The 27,550-nt window shown below is 37.6% G+C and overlaps 5 long non-coding RNA genes across 5 annotated transcripts in view; 4 read left to right on the forward strand and 1 right to left on the reverse strand.

Moving 5' to 3' along the window:
• The first annotated feature begins 4,311 nt into the window (after positions 1-4,311).
• Positions 4,312-5,908, forward strand: LOC140940247 (uncharacterized). Its single transcript, XR_012166329.1, has 2 exons — positions 4,312-4,426; positions 5,239-5,908. It is a non-coding gene; the product is annotated as an uncharacterized lncRNA (long non-coding RNA).
• A 5,691-nt stretch (positions 5,909-11,599) lies between these two features.
• Positions 11,600-12,857, forward strand: LOC140940250 (uncharacterized). The gene is made up of 4 exons (XR_012166331.1): positions 11,600-11,642; positions 11,718-11,732; positions 12,514-12,560; positions 12,786-12,857. It is a non-coding gene; the product is annotated as an uncharacterized lncRNA (long non-coding RNA).
• The window catches only part of LOC140940237 (uncharacterized), a 33,985-nt gene continuing 18,258 nt past the window's right edge, over positions 11,824-27,550 (reverse strand). The window contains exons 3-4 of the long non-coding RNA XR_012166319.1: positions 21,174-21,227; positions 11,824-11,995 (exon numbers count right to left, since the gene is read on the reverse strand). This is a non-coding gene — a long non-coding RNA (uncharacterized lncRNA). The remainder of the gene's footprint in view (positions 11,996-21,173; positions 21,228-27,550) is intronic.
• LOC140940246 (uncharacterized) lies at positions 13,191-16,160 on the forward strand. The gene is made up of 3 exons (XR_012166328.1): positions 13,191-13,246; positions 14,973-15,003; positions 15,601-16,160. It is a non-coding gene; the product is annotated as an uncharacterized lncRNA (long non-coding RNA).
• Positions 19,524-27,550, forward strand: part of LOC140940240 (uncharacterized) — an 8,153-nt gene continuing 126 nt past the window's right edge. The window contains exons 1-6 of the long non-coding RNA XR_012166322.1: positions 19,524-19,594; positions 20,187-20,203; positions 21,203-21,233; positions 22,184-22,224; positions 23,468-23,531; positions 26,127-27,550. The exon at positions 26,127-27,550 is cut by the window's right edge and continues 126 nt beyond it. This is a non-coding gene — a long non-coding RNA (uncharacterized lncRNA). The remainder of the gene's footprint in view (positions 19,595-20,186; positions 20,204-21,202; positions 21,234-22,183; positions 22,225-23,467; positions 23,532-26,126) is intronic.

Below are 27,550 nucleotides of genomic sequence, written 5' to 3' on the forward strand. Positions count from 1 at the left end.
AATTTGTGACCCCTACAAGCCAGTTTACTCCCTTTGAGAGCAATGGTCTCGTGTATAAGCCGCACCCGCGATTTTTGACTCAAAATTTCGGCAAAAAGGTGCGGCTTATACACGAGTTTTTACGGTAATCCCAAATACATTTAATAACGTTCGTAGGTAATTCTATGTTTTCCCGTACTTAGTATACCTGTACACTGAAAAAATTACAATTTGCGTAACAATATTAACGTTTTTTCTTTCTGTTTACAAGCATTCCCGAGATGTTTAAAGTCGAAATTCAATGCGCCACTAGAAATTATCCACAATATGGAATTGTTGAGAACATTGTCTCTTACTATCCAAAAACACCTACTATATCCGCAGGTCAACCGAAGGGCTAGTTTTTAAATAAGGGTACCTCTAAATCTGTCTCTATGCGCCGGTTATTTAAAGTCTGCGCAATATAGCCTCCCCCGCAGACATTCTTAGGCGTGCGTCACGCGTTCATTCCCCACGAACGTGGGACGCACGCCTAAGAATGTCTGCGGGGGAGGCTATGCGCAATACGGATTCTTTACACTGGTTGCAGTATCTCTAGACGGCATGCGAAGTTGACATTAAATGGCTTACAATACAGATTTGTTTTACAACGCTTAATACTATATATTCGTATTAATAACCGGCCGGGCGTGCTGTGTTGGTGTAACTGTTGGTTTACACGAAAAGTGATACTAAAACTAATGTTTTCATTATAATTGTTTTCAGACATCTTGATCCTTTTTTTTTCTTTATTTATTTTATTTTGAACTTCAAGCACTCTGATTGTGATAGTTTCCCATTCTCAAATGATAAGTATAAACACAACTGAGGACACCCGTTTGAGATCACGTATGATATTCTGATTACAGCTATAAATGGAACATTGAAAACCCGTCAAAAGGAATCACGGGGCTTTTGAAGAGACAATATCCTCTCCTGGGCTTCTTTAGCTCTTTAATCCGCTGCTTACATAAAAACGTCTGGTAGAGCAGACTGGGTTGTCAGCAATTACTTGCATACTAGTTATAGATTCGGCCACAAAGAATATCGAATTGAGTTTTCAATGCGTGCCATGCGTTCCACTGAAATTGTTGTTACAAACGTGCCGTTGGAAAAAAAAGAACTTAGGTAGTAAAAGTTTACCGCACACTAACTTGTACTTAAAGTATTTAAGAGAGAAATGTTTACTCGTGAAATTACGTATAACAAGTTTGAAATATCACCAGTGCTATTTATGCCAAATACCACGTACAAATCATGCTATTATTTGTTTATACTACTAGCCCCAAAAGGTTTGTAATTTTCACATGCAGGTATTTCAAATTAAGCTGAAATACAACTGCTCTAAGCCAATCAAATTGCAGAAATTTCTTATGTAGTTGTATAAAGTAAGTAATGTCATGGACAAAATAACAGTGAGATAAACAATAAGGCGACTGCGCCGAGAATAGAAGCATTTAACGATTCGAAACAAGTGGTTGTTGCAGGCAAAATACGACCGACCACCATGCAAGTATTTCACTGTCGTGTGTATACGTCCACTATTAATAAATAAACGATACAGTGACGGCGCAATAAATGACGAGAAATGTGCATAACGAAATATAAAACCAGCTTATAACGACCGCTGTAACTAAGCGAAAGGCAATTTTCATTTCACTTTAAGAATTTCATAGCAAACTTAATTCGAAAACTTTGCTCTGAGCCGCTTCTTGCCAGGGCGAAAAAGCTTGAACCTTGGCTCTGTTCTCGTTCCAAAATTATGGTTTCTAGCACTATTTTAAGAACACTGCTCCTCCACACTAATTGATTGCGTCAAGTCCTTTCATTTGAGGCCCGTCGAAGTAGGGTTAAAATCCCCGGCAATCACCACCAGTGCATTAGGCTGTTTCATAAGTAGGCTGTCTAAATTTGATCGGATGTGGTTGGAGAGAACAACGTTCTCGGTTTGTCCGTTAGCTGGTGAATGGTAAACGACACAAAGGATTATTGACGAGATCGATCTAGGTAGGCTATGAAGCCTCAAAGAAAGCCACAAAGATTTCACATCCGGCTGCTCACATTGAAATAATCGAGCGCATGGTAAGGTTTGTCTCAAATAAATACAGACCCCTCCACCAGGCGCAGACGTACGATCGTTCCTAAAAAGGTTATACCCTGGTATAGCCACCGTAGAGTCTGGAATTTGCGGTGACAGCCATGACTCTGAGATACAAACAGCGTCGGCATTGTTACATTCTGCGACATAATGCCTTTAACAAAAATTAATCGAAAGGACAAGGAAAGATGAAGATAGAAAGCTGAGACAGGAAACTCTTGCCAGCCTGAGGGAGGGAGACAGGAAACTCTTGCCAGCCTGAAAAGGCCGAAATATCAGCATGTGAAAGTTGCGCAAATGTTTCCATTTAATCCCCTCACAGAATACCCAGTCCTCAATCCTCAATCGTTAATCCTCAGGGATTAAAGACGCATTACTGGCAACATAAACACAATGAACTAGAAAGCCGTGACAAGGCCCCATTAATCGGTTTATTGATTGCTCACTGATTTGGAAAAAATCGAAAGGCTTTAGTCATGCAAACTATAATTAACTCTACATAAACAAGTCTATATAGACTGGGTGTTGTTAAACGCAATTCTAATGTCGTTTTCTTTTGCAGATGGCCACATCAACAAATTTTAACGAAAGCATGGTAAGATTAACCCGTCACGACATCAGTTGTGTCTTCAAAGCAAAGTGCACCTGTTGCATTAATAACTTGATGGAGATGGCTAACATGCCTGATGTTTTTGCATTTAAGGGAAGTCATGATGAATCAAGTTCCTCTGATGAGCAAGAGAAAAATCAGAGGTAAGAAATACGCATCGCACGTAAATTCTTCCAAAAAAGTCACAACTAAGCGTTTGGAGCGATGAATGCGGAAAATTAACTGTCTTTTTCTTTTTGATTCTTTGTCAGTGTAAAAATAAAACACTACGTTCGAACGTTCCTAATTCTTCTAGGCCATGTAAGCATCAAACTTTAAAACAAGTTTTCACGTCGTTCGCTATTTTCTGCTTTTGAAATGTAAGATGAGATTTTGATTACGGAAAACAACATACCGTGGAAATAAGTAACCGCTAAAACTTGAATTCTTATGAGTACTTTATCGCTAAAAGACCTGGTAGGTTCAGTTTCGAAACGAGGTTCTCGTTTAGGTTTTTGCTTCTTTATTAAACTCGTTAAAATATTTTGTTTCCCTTTTCCTTTCCTTCGTCATTTCTTCGTTAAATAAATACACCTTATTCGTTGGTTTAGCATACAAAAAATACGAGCAATGAGCAAAATGTCCGCTCGTATTATATGCTAAACCATCGAATAAGAGGATCATTATTCCACTACAAAAAATTGTTATATGTGGCTAAATATCATTTAGGCAAAGTTAAACTCGAGCGAGTTGGCCAGCAGTCTTCTCCCACTTCAGTATGTGACCTACGGGGCGGCCCGCGGGGAATTGCAGGGCTCCTTGTGTGCCCTTTTGCTAGTGTTGCTTTGCATTGTAGCTTTGCTTGCTGATTGTTGCGGATCATTTCTTAGCCTTCTTGCAAATCAGTGCGGATTCTTGCTGATAGTCGCGGATCAATGTTTGCCTTCTTGCGAATCATTGCGGATTCTTGCTCCCTCTCCTCCCTCCCTGCCTGGTGGTTTGGTAAGTATTTTCTCAGGTAAGTATTCTCTTAGGTAAGTATCTCCACTGAATTTATTCAGTGTGACGGTGCCGGTTAGTGGCTGCTCCTGGGGTGGTTCCCGCTTCCAGGGTTGCCATGGATACCTCCTCTCTGCTTATTGCATTTGGCCCCCCACTAACCTTTAAGGCACCAGTTCCCAAGCTCATCATTAGCGATGAGTTTAATTTGCAATTGGCTTCTATTTTTTTGGTAAGAGTATGCAGAAACATCCTGATTCCGTCTGTGAGAATGACGTTAACAATGAGCAAAATCTTTGCGCGTATTATATGCCAAACCTATTATATTCTGGTCCGCCGGTTCGTCCAGTTCAGCCATAGTTGCTCCTTTTGCATCCGCCGGTATTCGCACTGTTGTACACCGGTTAAACCGGGATACTACAGTGTATTACGACCTCGTATTTTGCGCGTTCTCTTAACCTTATATGGTAAAATGACATAATAGTGGAATAATAATTTGTATTAAAGAGGTATCTATATAATGTAATCATGTCATAGTTTATGTACTGTTTCCGAGACGGAACGAAACATAATAACTGAAATAAAATAAACTGTTCCTGAATTACCTGTGTTTGATGTAATTTAGTGACGCCACTGAACCAATGGCCATAGAGATTGATGAACAGGAGCCGCCTGGTGAGGGCTACATGTACTCCCTTGAAACGGAGTCGTTTTTTCAACAGGTAAGTTGCTTTTATCATCTGTAAGACAATAAATGAATCTTTTGTGATCTATATCGGTTAAACAACAGTAAAGTCTCTGACAGAATTTAACTAGAATTAATCGTGGAAGGCTGGTTTTCAGGATCGCTAAATAAAATCTTCAGCGATATACTCAAGAGGTGTAAGAATAGGAACATACGAGTTATAACTTTGCCAAAGACGATGGAACTGAATCGAAATTTGGTACGACGTGAGATTCACCTCCTAAAACTCCCGGGTAAAATACAAATTAACATCATCACCATCGTCAGTTTCAGTAAGTCAAGCTAAAATCATCGACAAAATGGTGACGGGATTAACACTTGGCATGACCGTTTATTGCAACTCAATAAACAATTTCGAAGGCAAATGTCCTTAGTCTTAAATTATTCAAAACTTTACTTGTAAAGTTCAAGAAGAATGTTTTCAAACGTAGAAGGTAAAATTTTGTTTATCCTTCATTCGCCACCGTTTCGCCTTCATTGTAACTTTTTGTACCACGTGATATGCCAGGTGACTATAATTAGTTAACTTTAAAGCAGAAGACCACATCACTTAAGTGGAACTCGACAACCGCTGGGCCATCAAATCCCGGTCGTAGTATTACCGGGTTCTTCAAGAAATGATAATAAAAAGTGATTCCTAGTCTTTTTTACGGATGCGTCGTGGTTGTATAAACGGGATGGTTTTATAGCGAGTTAGTCGTAAGGCGGGGTTACACTGTACTTACATTTGGGGATGATTTCATCCCGTATATATATAAGCATAAGCGGTCAAGTATTGTTTCTCCTCAGAGTCCAGAGAGGGAAAGGGAGGAGGAGGAGGAGGAAGACAACGAGGGTGAAAGACAAGCAGTGGTTGAAGGCGAGGGAGCTGTTCAGAATTGGGATCAAGAATTTGATCAGCCCGCTTGGTAAGAAACTTAAAACTTAGCGTAAATTTATCAGTAAATTAACGCGTATACCCATAAGAAAATAGTCTGGTCTGGTGCGCAAGAGTTGTTCTGAAAGAGTTTGCGCCGAGGAATAACCTTCTTAAGGTAGAGAGACAGAAGTATCATAAATTGAAAGTTAAACACTTTCCCTTCTTCTACTCATAAGATATCGAACCTCGCCCGATGGCAACTTGCGTTTGCAAATGCTATCGTCTAAAATGCATACACTAAACCCCATTCTTCGCTCAATTAAAACTCTTTCTTTGAAATATTCTTTTTGGCGAATTTCTTACAACGTCTAGGCAGAAGAGACAATTCATTCATTCATTTTCATTTCGCCATTAGCCAGAAATACAACAACAATATACAGAAATACATAAAAGATAATATACAATATTCCAACTAAATTATTTACAAGATCAAATGTGGTAAAGGCAAGGAAGCCTATATAGAAGCCGGGGGCTTATAAACTATAGGCTTCCTGGAACTATAGGGTAAACCATACAAGTTAAGGGTACTGAATGAAAATTTGGATTAATTTTTTAACGAAAAAAAAAGAAAGAAGAGAAAAAAGAAAAAGAAAAGGTGTGTAGCTCAACAAAGAGACCTCAAATCCACAACCACTTTCTACAAAGTTATTCGTGTTAAAGTAAATTAAAAAAATATACATACATGTATAAATAAATAAAACACAGAATCAACGAAAAATGGGTGCTCTCCCTTGCTCCTCTCCAAAGTGCAATATTGTACCGCTGGTGAAAGAATTAAACATTGGTAGGAGGATTGAGAACACGAAGACTCCATTGGACGAAAATAGTTATATTAACACTAGTAATAATGAAGCTTCAGCGTCTCAAAATAACTTCTTTGGCGAACTTGCTTCTCTCGAATGTTAAGCTTGATATATAGCCTTTCCTCGACCACGTGCCTTTTTTTCTAGGTCTGAGAATTTAACCGTGGAATCTGAAAGAATGCGTGGTCATTACCCACAGGTAGGTACTTTGCTGCTTAGCCTAATGATACAATATTCAAGGGCCTTACGTGTAAAAAAGAAGTTGTGTAGCCGTCCTGTTTTCAACTCAAATACCGTGGTCACGGGTCCGTTTCTCGAAAGCATCGCTAACTTTCCGTGCCCGAAGCCATATCTGAGGAATGGTAGTGTGCGTCTTAGCCCTTAACAAGTTCATTTTGATACTTTATCTGATAATTTTCAAAAATAATAAAACCTTGACTTTGAATGTAAACACGGCATAAAATAAAACAGCCTTCCGGGCCCGTCAAATACCAAGGCCTTCGAGAAACGGATAAACGCTAAAATTCTCCTTTGGGCCTTAAGGCCATGCGCCAATTTAGAGCACAAAACTGCGCTTTGGGCATCTTGGAGGAGTACCAAATCTACTTAGGGGATGGGGGACGATTTAAAAGGAAGCGAGAAATATATTTTTCCGCCTCCCTTCCCCCACCGCTATAAACCCCGACGCCTGCCCCCTCGGTACACAAGTGTAAAATCAAGATGGCTGCCCGTAACGCAAAGCCCTCGATCTCGACGATCTTACGGAAAAATAGGCAACTGTGAACAGTTTACACATGTGCCGAATTCTATTCGAGAATCAAATACATGTGAAATGCAACGTTTGAATCGATTTAATTCGACGAAAATCAATCAAATCAATTGAATTAAAAATCTGCGACTAAAACAAATGGAAGATTCGATTTAGGTTCGACATTTGATTCAGACGTCTTCACATGTGCCACATCTCATATAATTGATTACTACCCACAATTTGCCCGGATTTCTGAGGATGCCATGCACAGAAGAGGCTTAACCACGCTCAAAAAATGGCGGGAGGTGAAGCAATGCGTTGTTCTTGCTTTTTGAAGACAAAATATATCAACCTCGTCCCTAGGGCTTAAAACGAGGTTGACAATATATTTGTATGACGTGAGGGAATAGACACGGAAGTGCTCGGTTTTCGACCAGTTAGCATCAGCGAAATAAGGCTTAGTAAACATCCTGCTCTAGCAAAGTAGATAAACCAGGCCTTGGAAAATTTCCAAAAGAGGTTTTGCGGTTCTAACTTAAATTTCATTATACTTTTTAACAGGAGCAAGAGGAGATTAATCCTTTGGCTATGTATATTCTGGCACTTTTTATATACTTATGTAATAATCAATATATAAGATTAGTGTAAATAAAATTGTGTTTTAATAATTCGATTGCTTTTATTGTTATGGTGGAACCTTTAGCTTTACTTCTGGCCACAGAGGGTTCTCCTTCACAAAGACTACCGCAAAGATCTTAATTATTGGCGGTGCAACATTCCTGTAACACTTTTGATCATAGAAGAAAAACCCCTGGCTTAGTTTGTTTAGCTAAAGGTGAATGTTATAACCACTGATCAAGTGCAAGACAGGACAGTGTACTCAATTATTATCGCTAATCCCCTTAATAATTATTAGTGCAATGGATGGTGCTATCCACATTTTTAAAACTGAGGCCAGTAATGAATAACCGTTAAAATTCACAACCTCACACTAATGAGTTCGAAGGATCCAAAAAGAGTATTCGAATAAATAAGGGTGTATCACCATTACGCCTGTAACCAGTCAAAAGTAACAAAATTAAAAAATAACCCATATACGTTTTCTAAAAATAGAACAAAACATTAATATGAAGATATATTTGCACGTACTAATTGATTGAGTATGAAATAAAAACTTGATTAAGGTTCATAACTGAATATGCAGAAAGTTCCAAAAGATATATTAGCTGGTGGGAATAAGCCATGAAATGTCAAAAATAAAAGATCTCTTACGTCTCCAGCCAGGACCCTGTGCCTCTATTTTGCTTTCAATTTGCAAACGCTCTGCTTGATCACTCACTTATGCAGTGAAACGGGTTTAAATTGATGCAAAGGTAAAAGAGAGTTACTCGCAAGCAGGCTTAAAGGGACACTTTTACAACACAACGTAAAACGTAAGGATTTAGTCGAACTCCTAAGGATGGCCGTACAAGGTGAATTGCGCTTTATATGAACAGGCTGATAGAGTTGCCATAGGTTCCCCCAATCGGGCCTTTTGCAGCAAACGCCTTTCGATAAGAAGAAAACCTTGAGCGCAAAGCAAAACTCCGACGAAACAACACCAACCGACTTCCTAGCCACAATAAACCGCGCCCACTACTACAGAAGTTCACAGCCAGGGCATTCTTTCCTTCCTTGGTATTCAGCATCCCGAGTAGAAGCGAAGAAGGTTTACATGACACCTGCTGGCACTTGTCTATTACGACACTGTCAGAGCTACAGGAAAGAAGCTCATAAAAACTTTGCTTTACCGTGCACATAAATTGTCCTCGTCTTCTCGGTAGAGTGAAGTCGATTAAAGACTGTATGTGTACGAGTGAGGAAGTACTCACAACACCAAAAAGACCAGAAAAAAGTGAACATTAAACAGTTTGGTATCTCAAAGGTTTCTATCCTTTGAATTCACGCCAGAAACGAATTCACTGTAGATAATTATGTTTTAATCAATTTCTCGTTGGATGTAGTAAGTAGCAATTATTCCCGAACTCGGCCAAGTATGCAACATATCTAGTCATTGTTTTTACGTTCTAAGTTTCTAACTGAGTAGTTAGAGTCAAACGGAGTGGATGTTTTGCTGGACTTCAAAGCAGTCCTAGACAGTATGGACGCCTTGCGAGCCTATTTCGTTAACAGCTTTCCACTTTGTCCCATGACTCTCTGCAAGCTTCGACAATCACTTTGCGCATGCTTCAGTCGATGGATGGCACGAAAGAAAGGAGTCTACTTTGAAGTTTGGCTCGAGGATATCTGACGTATCAAAAGACAAAGTAAACAACACCGGTAAGTAAAGAACCTCAAAGAGAAGACACCTATACTTTTTAGATTTCACTTACTGCGGGCTGCGCCATGCCTTGTGTTTCAGAAAAGAAGAGAATATAATCAATGTTACACTTCACTTCGTACACAACAGGTTGTTTGAAAGTAATCGCTCCTTGCGTGTGGCTAAAAATTGCCAAAATCAACATGGAATTAGAACAACAAATACAGAAAGAACAACATTTGGAAGTGGGGCTCACTAGATCATGGCATGATCTAGGAATCTTAAACGGTTCACAAGTAGCCACATGTCATTGTACTAAGTGTCTAACATTGACTGAATACAAGACGATTTATTATGGTAATGTACAATTTTGCGGCTATCGAGTAACGCAACCTTCCCACTAATTAAGCTGTCTTTAATCAGTCGATAAGTAAGGAGATAAATGTTTCCACTTCGCACATAATACCTAATGTGAGCAGATAAGTGATCCTTTCCACTCGTCTTATAGTTTTGACAAATAAGTTGATTCCACGGTTTTATCACGATGGCGGCGTAAACAATCACGATGATTCCGCTCCAGTGACGCAAGAGTACATAACGTAAAGCTCCCGCCCACATTCAAAAGCCACGCGACATTTTTAATAGTTCTTTACTTGACTGATTAAGAGGTATTATAATAATATTGACGGAACTTAAGACAAACACCAGGGGCACTTAATACACGTTAAATTAAACGCTTGACAACACAGACCACATAGTGCTATTTGTAGATTGAAAACATCAACTTTGACGTAATAGTTAGGTCACAGGCAGCAGAGGAGTTATTTGTGTCCCTGATTGCAGTTAAATTTTTCAGCTCATGGCGTGATGCGCCTTTGTTTGTATTAAACCGTCATGCGATCTTGTTACTGGTGTAAGATATAATCCTTACACAAGTTCATATTCGATTCTACAGTAAACAAAGGCACATATCGCTCTATGAGCTGAAAAATTTAACTGCAATCAAGGACACAAATAACTTCTCTGCTCCCTGTGGTTAGCTCACACAGATTGCAGTCAAGTTACGTTTCAGATTAAGCCAATCTCGGTTGGCTTTCCAGAGCAATCGTCCTATTCAAAAAAAATAACATTACATGGGAACAAAGCCCGTAAGAAAAAGGAAATATTTTAAAAGCTAAAAACAAAAAAATTTACTTTACACCTGTCTCTGGAGTTGACACTAGCGGAAGTTCGAGTATGGCACAGACAATTAATATTAAATAGTTCAGTGCCAATAACTTTAAAAAACCAAATACCTCGGAAAATACATCAATGTTGTGCGTCAACATTTACTTTGCTACTATTAAAACTCTACTGGAAAAGTGTTTCATCCATGTTTAAAGAGTTTACTCAATAACCCTTTCCTTTTTCAAGCCTTTTGAAATAAAAAAATTATCATTCATTGAGCTACGTCGGCTTGGCATGAACAAAATGGCTTAGAACGAGGTTTTGTTAAAAACTGGCTTAAGTCATATTTAATAACTGGCCCTCACCGTCCACGGTTCACAGACCAAGCTCTCAGTAATTGCTCAGACGCACCTATCGTGTGTCTAATTCACGCACTCTACAGACTAACCAAGAATTATTTCAATGTTAAAATCTTACATAGCTAAGATAAAATAATGTTGAAGCCAAGCACTAATAACGGACAAACCATTTAAGGACATTTTAGAGTACAGGAAGTAGGCTCAGGAATTAAATGCCCCCCACAAAACGCTCGTATTTAAAATATCAGGAAGTCACGCCAGTTCAATCCAATGAGACAAATGCACTCTTTTCTTTCATAAGGATGTTGTTTTTCAGGCGCTGGCCGAATACTCTTATTTTTCTGCCAATTTTTGGCTTGTATAATTCTTGAGTTACAGCTTTTGACATTTCCATTTAACAATGTGTTGGGCTATAAGCTGCAGTTAATGCACATTTTTCCGTTTTGATGGCTAAATTTGCCGTTAAGAGAAAGGAATAATTTTACGGTTAAGTTAAAAACGTATAATTGTATTGTATTTACTAATTTTCAACACAAAATTATATCCTTTTCAAAATATTGGCCTTGGGTTTATTCTTATCATATTCTTACAATTTCGCAAATTTCAGCCTCTGTATATAAAATATATTCTTATAAAAAACAGAGTGTAGATTCCAGACTTCTTTTATTGTTTTTAATGCACGCAAGCCTAACTATGGGCCATGTTATATTGTACTGAATGAATTAAGAATAATATTTTATATTAGGAATCAAGCATTTGAAAAATTTAACGCGTCAATAGATCTGGTTTTAGTGTGATTAATTATCTAGCAATCAAAATTTTAATGAATTTTTCGTACTTTTATCATTTTACGTATCCCTGTAGCGTTGCCGTAACTCAACCCTTGGATTGCAAGGTTATATATATAACTGACGGCTAACAATATAGTGTTTTTATCTAATCTTTTTTCTTTTTTTTCTTTTTTTTTCAGATGGCTGAAAAGAAGGTAAGGGCTTTTTTTCATAAAGAATGCTGGTTAAGATCGTACCTCTAAGCGTCTAACAGGGTCTCTCAAAGGATTAAAGTGGACTCAAACTAAAACGATTATAATTTGACAGCCTGTAACTTGGAAATGAAAAACTTTATCGTATCGATTTCTTGTGGATTTGAAAGGGAACAGTTCTTTTACGCTTTTAACAACTGCATCACTGGTTGGAGGTTGGGTGCCTCCAGTATCCAGGGGCTTCCACTGCTTTGGGCAGCCACCTCCTATAACAAATAACACCAAAGGTGGCCCAAGATCAAAATATAACCATAGGCACTGTTGCGTAACGCTAAAAATATATAAATTTGTGTGGGAGAAAAAAACAATTGTGTCTGTAGCCTACGAATGTGAAAGGGTTTAAATAGAAATAGGCTAACCTTGGTTAAGTTGTGTGTTTCTTCTTTGGTGTGTGGTTTCCAATCCTATTTATGGCCATTTGATGGGTTTTATCGGAACCGGTATGCTCCCTCTATAATCCTTTCCCATAAATCGGCTCGGAAACCACATGTCATAACCGCACAACCAACCAATGAGCCCTTTTACAAAGGAAAACCATGAACATAATAACGTGAAGGATGTAGCGAACTAATGAGCATGCGAATACGGATCGGCCACTGACCACTAGAACTGGTAGTGCTATAAAATCATTTAAATACATTATAAGAAAAAAAATTATGGGGTTTCTTAAAACTAAAGTTAACGATCAGTTCTGAAAATGTATGATCTCTCTTATTTTTTTTAGACGGGGCCAGAGGCTTCAAATGAAGAAGACAACAGCCAGCTGAGCCAGTGAGATCTCTTCCTCATTCCTTAATAGTCTTAATATTTTTATACATTTTTATGTAGAAAGTTTGGAGAAGTACACATTCGATCAAATTTACTTATAAAAACGTGACTTTTTCCTTATGAAACCCTTGATGTCTTATTTTTTTTTTTCTTATGCCTCTACGTCTCGTAGCTAAGGAACTGTCTGGATAAAAAAAAAAACAATTAACGGAAAAATGTTTGTTCTAGGGGTCAGGCTCACGAAGAGGAAGACGAACAGCAAAATTTACAGCTCGTTAATAGAAACAATACATTGGAGGATGGAAATGTATGTAACAGTCTTAGCCCTCATTTAGACCTACACAAAAGTGATTTTATGAAAGGTCAGATGTAAAAGTGCATGACCTTTAGTTCTGAACGTTTGCTTGCTCATGTTATTAAGATTCATCCCACCTTTAACTGAGAACTGTTAACAAGACAGGTGCCAGTAACAAAGATTTCTTAGAAAGAAAATTGATACTGATCCCTTATTGACATTATTTAATATCTAATACTTTGTTCTGTGAAAAAAAAGGACAGGTTCCTCATCGTTTTCAATCACCACGACTCCAACAACGTGTTTACCTTCTTTTATAATAGCTCTTTCCTCTGCCTGGTTGGACGGAAAAAGGACAAAGAGTGCAGCAGTGCACTGAAGAAAACCCCCCAGGGTATGGCATAACATAAATAGAGGATATTACATGGCTGCGCGGAGGCGAACGAGTGAAATATTTTTCAACACGAGAAGAGAAATTTCGTATCTCCAAGCGGCCATGTAATGTTCCATTTATTATATAAACACCAATGAACTACCAAACCATTTCACTTTAATAATTTTCCGGTGTGAAAGGCGCAATTTATTATGAAGCCATAGCAACGGTGATATTTTCACATGTTATCATTCGATGCAAATGTTTCTTCCTTTTCATTGGCCGAGAGCCCACCACATGCTGCAAATAACTGCTTACAATTAATGGTCTGCTCATGCGCAATGTCGTTCAACTGTTTTTGGCTGCAAATACTATTCTGCTCATGCGTAAATGAAACCACGCTTTTCTCCTTCTTGCGATCGCTTTTGCTTGAAAATGGCAGATCGCTTCGCTTCCCGAAGGAGAAGAAGATATTCCTTAAAAAACAAACTCGGTGATCGAATGATAAAAAAATTATTGAACTCGGTTATCGCAAAATATCGTGATTTGTCAGTGTCTCGCAGATCAAATATTTGCCTCAGCCTTCGGCTTCGGCAAATAATTGATTTGCTCGCCACGTACAAATCACGATATTTTGCTCAACCTCGTCCAATAATTGTTAATTATTCCCAGAACTTCCCTGGACTCTTGATTATCGGATCTGTTCAGTGTAAATCTTTGGTACAACGGGCGACAAAAACGTGAAACGAGCTGAAAAGCCTTGTTGTGCATTAAACAACCCAAATTCAAACGTGTCTTGCAACAAATCAGGTTGTTGCGGGTAGCAAAACGTTGTTGTAGAAATTAGAGAGTAGTTCTCCTTTTTGCAACAAGATCTATACATGCTGCGCCTTTTAACGGCCCAAGACAAACTTTTTTAGTAACAAGTGACGTAGCTTCCGTGTATATTGTGACGTCCGAGTAATTTTAACCGATCAGAAGTTAGTATTCACACATCTTGCAACAGCCTGATTTGTCGCAAGACAGGTTTGAACGTCAACATCGTCTTTCAACTCGTTTTGCGGCAATGTTGCAAAACAAGTTGCATGTTTTTGTTACCCCTTAAGCCGTAGCTAAACTCGCATGACACTTTACCAACTCTCCTCATGTTTCCACTGAACTAGTCTGATTCTACTAAATAAGCAATTGGCCAAACGAAACGCACGCATAAATCAGTGGGTGTAGAACAATTGTAAAACGTTTGTGTTATAAGCAGTCTTTTCCGCTTTAATTCTTCTTCGTGCGTGCTTCTAGAAGGTAAGATGAGGGATACAGTTTTGCTATTTTTAGCCTGAAGATGACTTGATCAGTCGAAAACGTTTGGTTTAATATTGATTCATATAATATATTGAAATTCGCTGAGCATCTCTACTTGTCTAACGATTCTCGGTAAGGTGTTGTAGGTCCGAGCACCGTTTATTCTGAAGCTACCTTGGTATTTAGTAGTTTTTGCGAAGGGAGGGCGCAGGAAATCACGGTTTCTGGTGTTATAGCCATGGAAAAAGTGCGCGTGCCTAAACTCAGTAAGTAAGTGCGAAGGCGCTATTCCGTGAATACACTTATGGACTAAGGCACATTTGAGATAATTTCATTTTCTTGGCTACTCACTTAATTTATTGTAATCAAAATACAATACTCCTTAACAATATTGCAATTGAAGACACAATATAAAGATTAAAACAACACTTCTTTTGATCTTTCCTTTTAGGGGTATTGACACTGAAACAGGAAATCCCCAGGTAGGCACTTACGACGTACAAATGTAGCTTAAAAAAAAGGTTTCTCCTAGAACAAGTGCAACACGAAGATCGTAGATCGTAGAGTCCGGATTTAGATTTTTGATCTAATGAATCCACTTGAGCAATGAGTTCCTCTTTATGTTCACAATCCAGTATTGAATCTTTTTTGTAAAAAAAAAAAAAAAAAGGAAAAGAAAATCCGTTTTTGGATGCAAGAACTGAAAACGTATTTCCGTTCTCTCAAAGAAACGTACCACCCTTAGACTAGCTTTCTAATGGTGTCGTATGTTAAATTTAAGATAGTTTTAATACAAAAATGTATTTGGGAGTTTAATCTCTAGTTTCTTCGAAACTTAACAGACCCGATGAAAAAATGGCTGTTGGATTAATATTCTTTTGTTTAAATCAAAATTTGCCTGACTAGCCTCGTTCGTCAGTACAAAATTAACCAGGATACGTTATCTCAAGTGGGGCTAATCAGGCTAATTTTAATTTAAACAAAAGAATAATAATCCAGCAGCCAAGTATGGGCACCCTTGGCATGATGCTGTGTTAATTCTTTCTTACATGTCGCTTTTATTTTACATTTTTTCACAGGAACACGACTGTTTGTGTGACACATGTCAAGGCACATCTAGAGATAAATGATGTAATTCTTGTTAGGTTATAATTTCTTAAAATACTCAAAGGAGATCAAAGGCTGTAATCAAGACCACTACATAGCTCTCTCCCTCTCTGTCTCTCTGTGTCAGGTTCATATTTATTGTAGATACTGCATAAAAAGAATGTAATGTCAACATTTATAAGATCACTGTACTGAACTGAACAAAACAACTTCATTGACGTGCCACATCTTCCAGCTGAACACATGTAGCCCACTAATCTAGTTGTAGCAGAAAAATTTGAACATGCAATAAGTTTGACTCACATACCAAGGTGAAACATATTTCCCTTGTCTGGATTTCTGCGATATTTATTATGTAAAGAGGTCTGTGTTCAAAATACATTATGACTATCCGTGACATTTCATGTAAACATTACGTGACCTTTTATGCCCCCATCGTGAGGTGCAATACTTGAATAGGCTTTTTTGGTAGAATTCGACATCATGCACGATATGGAATATCCACGAAAAAAATTGAAAAGCTGATTTTACGTTAGGACAAAAACAAAAGAATTGCACATAAATAGTGTTTATTTTTATATAAAGTATAAAATTAAATCATTAAAGAAACAAATAAGTGAACACAAAGAGTAAAAGTTGATTTTGGATTCATGAAGCTGGATGTGTTTGCTTCCTTGAAGGCCGTCTCTACGAATAAGGTTTTACTTAAGGGTAAAACACGCGTGAACTTGAGATTCGTTTTCTGTCTTATAAGGAAAGGCATTATATATGATCAGATCTGGAAGGTCTGAAGCCAAAAATGATCAATTAAAATCGATTATGATCAATACAGACGTTGCCTTACCTGTAATCCTTGTGGTGCTAAAAAGCGATCATAAGGAAACAAAGGCAAGACAGGCTAGGCAAAAACTCTGCTTTTTTTTGTTTCCTTGTCAGAAGCCCCTCGCTTAATTTCTAAACGCCAGGGTCGCCGCTTCCGCCAAAGTTAAAATTCTCATTTGTCACCCTATTCATTTACCACAGAAGTAGTGGGGACAAGTTGATAAAATATCAATCAAACACATCTTGTGTGATCTTGTCCTTAATTCTCATGACCACTCTATTTTACAAAGCATTGCTATTACAAGGAGAAATTTGATGCTGATCACTCTTAGGGTTAAAAGGGTTAAACAAAGCCGTAACCCAATTTTAACACTGGGAATCAGACAAGAAAGCCCAGGTTCATGAGGTATTTATTTTGCTCGTGCAAAAGGAAAATCTATTTACGTTAAAAGCTATACTTTTGCCCAATATCCCGATGTATTTCACTCTTACAATATCTACCACTATTTTCCGAGAGATCTGCCCCTATTTCCGAGAAGTGCTTGTGTACCTACACAAACAACTTCATGTAAAACGTTGCGGAAGTGCCACATCAAACGGACAACAGATTGAAATCAAACAAAGGCCAAATGAACAATCGAGAATTTAATGTAACCGTTGACTATAAAGTTCACTAAATCATGCATAGACCGAATTAGTGTGACTGTCAGATAGTCAAATAAATTCACTTCTTTAGAACTGTCACCAAATGTGTATTCCGACCGAGCGGCGTTGATTGAAAACACAATCTTAAAATATGCTAATTCAAGCCAAAATCCCGAAACATTAGCTCATTTCTTGCTTTAGAACATCATGATTTCTTATCCAAGGGAAATATTAAGGGGCAGACCCCTTACGCCAGAAGATCCATTTATATAATAAAACGGTAAAATCCCTCCTAAATCTGTAAAGCGAGACGTGATTTGGTGGGAGAAGTAATTTTTTCTATTCCACAGCAGGAGCCTACGTATCATAGACGGAATATCGGAGTTACGTTTAACAATTTCTTCTCAGTTAATTCTACATAAATAAAACATTTTTGTTGTTGACCTGAAAACAGTATAGATGTTGTGGTTCAATTTTATCCTTGGCTTCAATTTTTTTTAAAAACTCATTACCATACATTCTCATAACCGAAAACAAAGGGAAATAAAATTTAAACCAAAGATTAAGTTGAACCGCAACAATACTGAACGCATTTTAACAAAGGTCAATTGTCGTAAGAAAAATAAACACATAAATAAAGTCATCTGTATAGGAAATACGGACAACTACCTGCCAAATCAATACTGATTAACAACCGACACTTTATCGATGAGAGTGAAGCAAAAAAAGAAAAGAGAAAAAAACGCCTACAACCCAACAGTGCGATGGGCAGTATTGTGAAAGGAAAGCTGCAACATCGGAAAAAGCTAAAAAAAACTATTGTAATCGAGACACTTGCATCGCTGCTGCATGTCTGAGCAAATAACAGTCAAGGGAAAAATCCCTGAAATGCACCGATGAACACCCAAAGAAGGATATTTAAGGAGAGGTAGAGGTATGGATTGGCCGTGTCAAAGACTCGCGAAGCTGTTCAAGTGAGTTCTAGATCTGATAGAAGGCTAAATGATGCCTCTTTTGAAGAAAATAGCAAAGCTAGAAGACAATTAAAAGTTTTTATAGCTGGAGTTGCACCGATAAAGAAGTATTTGAAAAGAGGTAGGTACATGCTCAGACTTGTATCATGCGAGGACTGAAAATGTTTACATTTTGCAAGAAATTTCTAAAATGTGGATTCGAAAGCTTTTAAAAAGCTGGACAAGGTTCGACAGTCTCTTCTGATCTCTGAGTTAATCGTTCGTTGAAGAGATTTCTTTCTTGGCATTGTTTTGTTAACAAGCTATGCCGTTTCCTGTGCTACTGGGCATAATACAAGAATTTACTTTTCATTTCGTGTCCAGTGGGAGCATTTTGAAATGAAAGCGGCTGAGCAGTCTTTCCACTGGTGTCTTTAATAACAACTGAACCTTTTTTCTTTAGGTTTGCGAAGTGGTTTATTAAGATTCAACGGTTTCAAGGTCAGGGTATGTTTAAAGTTTTCGCAGAATTCGCCTCGAAATCGCGGAAGTCAGTTCGTGAGACCCTCTATTTCTTCCTGAAGACCGTCATACATGGTATCATCTTATCGCACGCGATGTGTTTACAATAAACTAGTGACAAAAATTGTGTAGCATAAATCAAGCACAGGACACTCCTTGTTTCATTGAATCATGTCAGAATCCCACCGTAAAGACGTTGCATGCGATTAAGCTATGGCGTGTAAACGGGCTTTCAAACACTCGGCCAGAAGCGAATACTACAGCTGTACGAGATGGTCACGATTGGTTGGAGTTCTAATCACATGACTGTCATATGTAGCGAAAAGCGCGCCAAACGCTTGGAAGATGATAAAACAATAGCAGTATATAACATACACGATGGTGACGAATTTCTATGAGCTGTGGTGAGTACATGCTATAAAGTTTTTCTTTTTTATCCCTTTTAACACACCTTAAGACAAACATTGGGATATGAGTATCCAACTTTTGAAGTAGCTGATGTAGCTGGAGTCTATATCAACCTTATAAAGCAACCATCAGACACGTCATAAGTTAACATAAACACTACTCATGTTTGACATGAAACAACACCGTCGTCACAGAGAGAGAATCCACGTGTGTCCGCTGTGAGTAGCGAACGTTCGCTAAGAAGCTTTGACCTTTCCTTTGAAAAATACACTGTGCAGGGGTACTTTTTCAAACGCAACACTCAGGTAAGTATGCAATCTTCGCAGCCGATTGTTTAGTTGACATTACGATGGTCAAAGTTATAGCTGTCGGTGATCAGGCATTATCAAACCGCGAAAGCACGCCCACCTAGAATCCAAGACTCCCAAAAGGCCCGATGAAGTGCCAAATACCGGTTACTGGCTGTAACCAAGTAGGAATCTCAAATTAGGCCAGACATTCGAACTTCACATGTACGTAACTGATTCAATTGCTCTCCGTTTCAATTGTTTTTTCTTCAATTTTACAGAGTTCAGAGTAGATCATGGAAGCTCCAACGGAAAACATCGGTTTTAATGTAAGTAGTAGAACACGCGATTTACTAGAGAGTAATTAACTCATGGTGTGAATGAACAACGTTGCCACAAATTGGGAAAATCGCTAAATATTTGTTGCATTAAATCTAATAATCAATCCTTCAATACCGCATTGTTCGGTAAAAAAATGTGGAAACGAATAGATAGCTACATTTGTAACTACATATGGCTAAGAATGGAACAGTCGCCACCTTGATCGCCAGTGATTCTACTTTGTGTGATTCTGTGTCGAGTGTCCTAGGAGGTGACAATCACCATTCAGTCTTTGCATGAAAACATATCCACTTCAAATGAATTTAAGTTTTGATTCTGTGGATAAATTCCCAAAACGTGATTATTTGCAGTTCGTAAAAGGTACTGTCTTGTTTGTTTGCTTTTGTTATTGCATGTAGCATGTAGATCAAATGATGCAGTTGTTGCTTGTCTTCCATACATTCTACACCAAAAAGTGCTAAAAGACAAAAATATTTTCAGCAACTACGAGCATGTTTTAGCAAATTTGTCTGGCTATGGTCGCTTGCGTACTGGACAGCTCAATGCTAAACATGTATCTCGCTTTCTCTTCAATTTTAGGAGCAGCCAAACATAGGGTGAGTCAATAGCCCTTACGAGTAATTCGAAAAATAACTTATTGCACATAAAATTAGGTCTCCCTCATAGAAGTCTAGCCTTTCCTAGAAATAGTTATACATCTTTAGCTGGACTCTAACAAATTTGTTGTTTTTCAAACGAAATCATGGAGAAAGCTTGTACTATAGTGTATCAACAGATGCTAGATATAATGAATACAGCTAACAATCATGCATGTAAATAAAGTGATCACATTTGAAAGGATAATAATGCTTATGGTTTTCAACGTATTTAAACAAGAGCACGACAAAAAAAATACTAAACCTAACACAGCTGAACAACACAAAATACTTTAAAAAGTCATATATATGGCTGTGAAAGGTTATCAAGATTCTAGGGCCATGATAACGGTATTGGTCAAAACTTGTGGTGTAAAATCAAATTCCTTTACAGTGATTATGATATATAATTCAGTTAACTTTTATGAGTCGTGAAATCACAAACAAGCCCTTCTGTGTATTCAGATTGACTTACTAGTAATATAACCTTTTATTGTGTAATTATTAGACAATTATTTGGGCAGGTGTGTGACACCTACTGTATGTATATTGTTAACCTGGTAATTAGTGTACAATTTATAACAGTTTGCAGACTAACTGTAAGAGTAGACACCTGAAGAAATTAGCTCTTAGCTCAGGTCTTGAAGGAGTCACATCACAATCCAAACATCTACTAAATCCTTTACCCCTTTTAAACCTTCCACACATTCTGGACACAAGCACCACAACATTAAAATGCATGCATGCTCATTGCAAGTTACTATTTTGAGGAAAGCATTAGGTACAAGATTCCTCACTACAAAAACACCACTGACCACTATTTTGGACACAAGAAGTGACTCTCTGAACAGGATATTAAACAAAATACTGTCACTAGAGATGAACACATGCACCTGTTCCATAATGTTGCAATAATATGAACATTACTTACCCTCAGACTTCATCTTTGTTGCCTTCCAGGTTTCCCCAAGATCCAATTTCTTCCCTAGAGGTAACAAAAGTTTTCTTTAATGAATGGCTTTCTTAAAGATTAACCAGGAATTAATACCTATACACTTCAAAGGTCTAGTCATGACCTGAGATATTCAAATCAGCAACAAATAACTATTACAGTAAAACCCTAATTAAAATAATGAAATGCTTGGGGACTGAGGGAATGTGTTTACTACTCTCAAGGTGAAGCAGCACAAGTCATGAAGCTCACAATTGGCTAGAGTTAATCCCAGGTTCTCTAGCATGAAGCACCTATATTTGTATTATTGCCGCCAACCCTTCCCCGCCCCCAAGTGGACAGGATGATAGTCCACCACTGGGTGACCTCCAACATTATGTTGCTGTTACCCATTTGTACACCTGGGTGAAGAGAGATGGTGAAGCAAAACGTCCTTACTATTCAAATGATACTGGAATGAATTTCATTCCAGAACAAGTTCATTTCATCTCCACATATTTCTCTGTATTTGTTTACATGATACTTAAATGACATTTTGTTCCTGTACAAGTCACTCCGGAATTGGTTCCAAAATTCAAGGTGTTACTTTACTACCCAGTCACCATGCCTCCACAGACACCCCAGTGAGGGCATCGTACACCCTGTAGGCTAATCAATCTCCCAGTCCCTAATGGCACTTCAGCGTTAAACTGTGCAAAAGGATAGTACTCTTCTGAAAATAATTACACTACAAACACCACCACACATTACATTGAATTCAAAACACTTATACAAGATTTGGAACGAAAGAGAAGCAGTACTTATGTGCAAAAAATGTCTTAAAATGGATGGTTTCAAATTTTATCAGCCCTCTGCTCAGAATACTCCCCTCGTTTGATGGTAGAGGGTGGGGGCAGTGTTTACATTCTGCATAGCAAGTACGAGTGTTGCAGTTAATTACATGTATGACTTTGACACCAGTATAAATTTGACACATTTCTCTTATGCAGCTCGGAGAGCATCATGAAAGGGTCAGCTCTGAAGAAATGAGGTAGTATATTATTAATTGTTATCTAAAGCTGCAAGTAAAAAATTAATATGTGGTAATGTTAAGACAACAGAGAACCTCACTTTGCTTATTTCTTCCAGTGATGTTAAGATCCAGTGGCCACTTAACTTACTTTTAGTTATTATTACTCTTTGAATTTTCAAGCATTCCCACATATTCATGGTCGAGGGCAGGCCCTTAGTTATTTTTAACATGCAGTGTACAGCCTGGCACAAAAAGCTTTTCAAAATTCAACTATGTCCCAAACATTTAAATGTAAACATGAACAGGACATGTTTCATTTTACAAAGTGTCATGTTTTCTGTAACTTAACTACATCAGTTTAGTAATTCTAATTTTACTTTTTCTTTAATAAAGAAAAAGTAAAATTATCCCATTATTTACTGCCTTTGAAGGTTTGGCCTATATTTGGCCTATTTGAGCTTATGAGGAACCAATATTTTCTCCTGTCCTGAATTCAGTAGAGATGGTTATTCCATTTTTTAAAACCCTTTGTGGCTACCTTCCAATTTCCCAGCTTTGCATCAAGCAGTAAAAATGTATGCAAAAACTGAAGCTAAATTACTATTGGGTGCAAGAAGGAAAAACACAGAGTGACTGCCCTCTATTCCCCAGTCAAAAATAGAATATTCCTCCCCTACAAAAGAAGGTAAGATAGGTGATGCCAAATCCATCTATGTATGAAACTACAGTTGACCCTCCACTAAGCGGTCACCTATTAAGCAGCCACCCTCTATCAAGCAGCCAGTAATCATAGTCCCGAAATAAAATTGTAGAAAAGAATGGGAAATTAATAAGCAGCCACCACTATGAAGTGGCAGCAGCCACCTTTTGGCCACCCCAACAAGAATTCACCCATTTTTGTAACCGTGTAACTATCCCTTATTCGGGTCCACAACTACAAATGTACATCTAATTCTACTCAAGAGGTGGTGGATCCATACCTTGAGGTAACGGGGGGTGGGGGGGGGGGGGGGTTTGAAAAATTGCCAAAGCGAAGTATTAGTTTGCCTCAGCCATGAGGGCCTCGGCTTTTGTCAAAAAGTAAGGGGGGCAGCCCCCAAGCCCCTCCCCTAGATCTGCCTCTGTCAAGTTGCATTTAAAGTGCATGACTTGCCAAACTTCTCTGACACACTTTTAAACTTTTTTGGTCATAACACAACATTCAAGTGATACAACAACGTACGTGTAATTTAAAACACTTTGCATTTTATCTCCACATTAGGCCTAGCCAAGATCAAGCATACTACTCATACCTTTTGGAACTACTGTTTACAAATAATGAGATGGTAAGTTCTATTATGTAGAACTTAGAATACAATATAAATTTTAATTTTAACGATTAGTCCACTTTTATGAATCACGTATAATAGCATGGTGCTCCACCCTCAGAAGCACGCTGCCACAATAATAGTGGATGCTCCTTGGGATACTCCATCTAAGGCTGTAAAATGTACTTAGTAACCTTAACATTGTCCAATTTCAAGATTAGCATACTTGGTACATCAGTTAATTAGACACGGCAATGACCATCTCACAAGCTTTTTTTAGCTACTTTGGTCACTGCACATTTTGCTTTTCACCATTTGTGTGATTGTTGTTCTCTTTTTTGCTCTTGCAATGTATTACAACATTAACTTATGATATTTGTCAATAGTACAAAACAATAAAAATCTGAAATCTATGATCAGTATAGCAAGACTAAAGTTTTTCATTAGAGCGGTTTTCACTTGACTGTCGAAAGTAATTGAGGAATTGGTTTGGTTTTGGTTTTACTACGCCCTTTGGTTGGCTAGTGTATTTACTTTGGTTTTGGTTTTACGACAGTCAAGTGAAAACCGCTCTATCGTTGTCATTAGCAACATCATCTTCATCATCATCATCATCAACATCATTCTTGTCATCATCATCATTATTACCATCATTATGCTTTGCAAACTTAATAGTGTCAGATTTTAATTTGAATGATTGCTCTCAGAAAGGGAATCCATTTCAATAGGATTTGAGACACTGCTAGTAAAGGGCTTACTACCTATCAGGGTGCAAAGAAAGTCAGTTTTACAGCTCTACAGCTTGTATTTACTAGCCCTAAAGTCAATTCAGCCTGAAAAAAACATTCATAACCAGGATTGACTATAGTTCTGCTGTAATTTGAATTCCCCCAAAATAATCAATTTGCTGACTGGGTAACAACAGAATTCACTAGCCCGATAGCAAAATACACTAGGCTATCAGACACCACTTTCTTCGCATGCTGCCTATGTAGTACTTTTAAGATATCAGAACATGGCACCTTGTAAACTAGTTGTGTAAAAAAACACTTCTTGTTTATTGGCACTCAATAAACACAAACTCACTCCATGACATAAGACGTAAACATCCATAAGTTAAAGGTAAGAGAAAACTAAATCACCTTGAAAGAAAACTAGAACATCTTCTTTTGGTTAGCTTCAGGCAAAGCTACAAACAGATAATATTATCTTTTATTTTTGAGCATACAACCCAATAATTTTTGACACCTTGAAGATTGGTGAGAAAGTCGCAGTATTTGAATCAATTATGAGTAATATAATTTATAAGTAAACAGTCAAAGCTACCACAGCAGACACTTTCCTGAGTAAAAGCTCAACCAATGGCAGCCTTTTGCTCCATTTTCAGGTGAAATCGAGTACCTCCCCACAAAAGAACTTTTAATTAGAAGTTTTCTGCAGAGCAAATTTGAAAGAATTCTCTTGGAGTAGGACCATTTGAGGATTTGATCTGATCTGGGCACACCAGATATTACTCAGATGGTTTTAGTATACAGACAACCATGCAATCACAATACACCCAGTACATACGCACATCAATGCCTCCCTTTCATTGATAAATGGTGTACGTGTTTGATAAAAGGTCTGCACTCAGCAGTAGGCATTTAATTTCCTTCCCAATTTACCCCCCTCTTAAATTTTTGCTTCTTTTTGCCCCATGCCCTCGCACATCTTCCACACTCCTCCCCTTTTTTTGGTAAAAAGGAAATGAAAATGACTGCTATGCAGGCAAACAGTGACATTGTTCTGTTTCCTGATGATGGTCCCCTCTTAGAGGAGCTACATTTGTAAATGACACCAATGTAAGGTCTTGGTCCTCAGAAGTTTCAATAAGCACCGATGATCAATGAAATATGTTGGCTACATTACTCAGAGAAGTCGGATACTTTTTTCCCCTAAAGAAGCAGCTACTATTTTGAATAATGTCATGGACAAAAACAGAATTTGTTCACGCGAAAATGTACGTAACGCAGTAACAATGATTTGTTCATTGCTTGTAGGATTTAATTGTGTGGCTAATAGGTAAAAATTTGACTTAACCCAAATTTTCCTGAATGAAACTCTTTTATCCTCAGTTTAGTCCTCTGAATGCTGGAAATCGCTTATTTAGGGCTTTGTGATTTTAAAATTTTGTGAGGGAGCATGCCCTCAGACACCCTTTGAAAACGTGGACTACTGGCCCCTTGTTGAAACAGTCAGTTACTCTGTTCAGACCCTGGTCCTTATGTGTAAATGTGCGGTCATCATAATTCATGCGTGTGTAGTCAGCATAAACAGTAATTAAGATACATACATGTATTTCCCAAGCCAAGCTTACAAACTTTATGTATCTACTATTTTTTCTTACGTTAATGCATATGGGAGTATCTGCAATAATACATGTAGCCCTCACCTTAAAATACACTGCGCCTTCTCTACAACTACATTGTACAAATACATTTTAAAAATCCCCACTAAAATATTTTTCAAAATGCTGCATTCAATGTTCATCAGAAAATTTTGTCCAACAATTAATGCAGCTGTTGTTCAAAGGGTTTGCATTCTACTACAATCTTTTCTCTCAAACTCCTACAGGGTGGATCAGCTATGAGATAAGAGGGAGGAGCACTAGAAAGTGAATGGCCCACAGCTCAGAATTTTGCTGCTATTAGCTTTGGGCATGCTAACTGTCATATTACTCAACTATATATAACAACCTAAATGTAGTAAATGTGCCCTAATATGTATAAAATGAAGGGAAAAAAGTTAAAAGGAATTGTTTAGATTAGTTTGCATACACATACAGGGCTGTGCTCTAGCTGAGCCCGGTGGCTCCAGGCTCCTAACCCATGCTCCTGGGCAACTAGGAACTCTTAGTTTTTTCATACAAATTATATGCTGGACACCCTAGATTTTACAGTTCCAGAGCAATGGGCTTCCTTCAATTTTCCTTAGAGTACAGCCTTGACAGAGGAAGATGCAATTGTTTTAAAATGTTTTTGTTACAGCATAAAAACAAACAGCAGTAAAAGCTTTGATACTGAGGCATATATTTTCTAAGTGTTTACAATTTAAAACTACAAAGCTATTGATTTGTGTTATGGAGAAAATTATGTACTATTTTATTCACTGTCAGTCACTGTAAATAATAATATTTTTAAATCCCATAATTTCATAGCAAAACAATTTAGCAAAAGGGATTGTTTAGTCCCTTTAATCCCCAAATATATTAATTCTCCAGACTGATTTCAATACTTGCTTGTACATTTCCTTAAAAAATAAGTTAAGAGAATTTTTTAGAAGATCAGAGCATTTTTTCTTATGTTGATCTTTTGATCAATTCTCATAACTTTTTCTCTTGATTTGGTATTCATATTTTTAGGATGAAATTGATGTTGATCACATTTGGGACTTAAAGGGTTAGGATACATATTAAAAAGCACCTACAGTTGTACCATGAATTGCTAGTAAGGATATCGTTTTAAATTAAAATATATACAATGATGTATATTTCATCATTCCAGATTATCTTTTTGTCAACTGAGAAACAGGCCTATCAATCACCAAGTTTTGTACAATGTACCGTACCTTTTGCTCAAATATCCTGCAATGGATTTGTTCATGTAAACCAAACAAAATTTGTAAATTTAGAGTATAAGCTGCCGTAGAAAACAGGTTTATTCATTGCTTGCAGGTTAAGCTTCTGTTCATTTTTTTTTTTTTTCACTCTTGATTCGTTTGAACGTTGAGGTTCAAATCTGTAATTTGGAGTACATGCAAATTGTACATAGCCACCGTTACGTTGATCTGTATTCCTTCTATTCAGTACAAAAGATTGATGCCCATATTTCAATAACAACAACAGACAAACGAACAGAGGGTTGTCTGCATGTGGTGCCATCTTTGTATACACATTTTATGTTTATAACTAGCCTGAATTATATAATGCAATGTGTAGGATAACTCAGGACAATTTTTTGCTAAAAGAAGTGTGATAAACATGTTGGTTGACTGCAAAG

The sequence above is a fragment of the Porites lutea genome, chromosome 6 (genome assembly GCF_958299795.1).
Source record: "Porites lutea chromosome 6, jaPorLute2.1, whole genome shotgun sequence".
NCBI classification, from domain to species: Eukaryota; Metazoa; Cnidaria; class Anthozoa; order Scleractinia; family Poritidae; genus Porites; species Porites lutea.